Genomic DNA, 425 nt, shown 5'->3' on the forward strand with positions numbered 1-425 from the left:
AACGCTTTGCACTTTAATTAAATGGAATTGCATGACATTTCACTTCGAGAGCAGATTTGTTCAAGCAAATTCTAAGGCAGGTTTGCAGATGGGAAAGCAAGCAAGAAAGCTCAGCTTTTGTCCATGTGAAAGGCTGAACAAAGCAGTTTCTGCCCAGTTTTGAACTGGGGACCTTTCGCGTGTTAGGCGAACGTGATGACCACTACACTACAGAAACAAGCCGCAGGCATCTCTGCTGGGGCTCAGTGGTGTCTAGCACTGAAAGCTGAATCCGTTCCACGTTTCACCTTTCTGTTTCCAATATCTCGTTGCTGTCCAGCGCAATTGACATCTTGAAAACATACAAAAAAGACACGTTAAATTGATGACAATATATAGACAAAGATGTCGTCGATGTTTGTACCGTAGGGCGAGGTAGAATAGGC

At 44.0% G+C, this 425-nt stretch overlaps 1 non-coding gene across 1 annotated transcript; it reads right to left on the bottom strand.

The window, feature by feature from the left end:
- Nucleotides 1-144: 144 nt before the first annotated feature.
- trnav-aac lies at nucleotides 145-217 on the bottom strand. Its single transcript has one exon. It is a non-coding gene; the product is annotated as a tRNA-Val (tRNA).
- Nucleotides 218-425: the final 208 nt, after the last annotated feature.

This window comes from Chiloscyllium plagiosum, unplaced genomic scaffold, assembly GCF_004010195.1.
Source record: "Chiloscyllium plagiosum isolate BGI_BamShark_2017 unplaced genomic scaffold, ASM401019v2 scaf_74136, whole genome shotgun sequence".
Lineage (NCBI taxonomy): Eukaryota > Metazoa > Chordata > Chondrichthyes > Orectolobiformes > Hemiscylliidae > Chiloscyllium > Chiloscyllium plagiosum.